Here is a 235-nt window from a genome sequence, read left to right as displayed (position 1 = left end):
AGCGCGCGGGAAGCTCCGCCCCGCACCCACCCCCGCACCGCGAGAACCCAGCTTCCAGGGCTGGGGCCCTCGCCCCGCCCCCCCAGCGCGGCGGCCGTGCGTCACCCGAGCAGCGTCTCCGAGGGGCGGGGCGAGCGCCACGTGCCCGGAAGTGCTGGTTCCCGGGCGTCAGCCGCGCCTCCGGGCTTACCTCTCCAGCTCTGCCTGGCTGTGAGTGGATTTCATGGTGACAGCC

Source organism: Peromyscus leucopus, chromosome 15 (assembly GCF_004664715.2).
Source record: "Peromyscus leucopus breed LL Stock chromosome 15, UCI_PerLeu_2.1, whole genome shotgun sequence".
In the NCBI taxonomy this organism is placed as follows: Eukaryota; Metazoa; Chordata; class Mammalia; order Rodentia; family Cricetidae; genus Peromyscus; species Peromyscus leucopus.
The sequence above is the reverse complement of the archived record's forward strand: the minus strand, read 5'-3'. Positions refer to the sequence as shown.